We start from the raw sequence: 285 nt of genomic DNA, 5'->3' as shown, positions 1-285 counted from the left end.
TGAACGTAGATAAGGCACGCGCTCTATTGAAAGAGAGTCTTGCTGACAAAAGAAGATCCTATCTGGGCCAAATGATTCGACATGCGAGGAATATTCTCCCCGCAGTTATCGTTGTTATTATTCGTTTTCATCATTATGACACGGTTGGTTGTAGATGAGCAGAAGAAATTTTTCCAGATTTTTATTCATTATTTTTTTAAAACTTCTATTGTTTTAGCATTCATCCATACTTTTTATAATTGCGTGTTGAACTTTATATTTAACACATGATTAAGCAATGGTAAT

The sequence above is a fragment of the Penaeus monodon genome, chromosome 27 (assembly GCF_015228065.2).
Source record: "Penaeus monodon isolate SGIC_2016 chromosome 27, NSTDA_Pmon_1, whole genome shotgun sequence".
NCBI lineage: Eukaryota > Metazoa > Arthropoda > Malacostraca > Decapoda > Penaeidae > Penaeus > Penaeus monodon.
Note: the sequence above shows the minus strand (reverse complement) of the source record.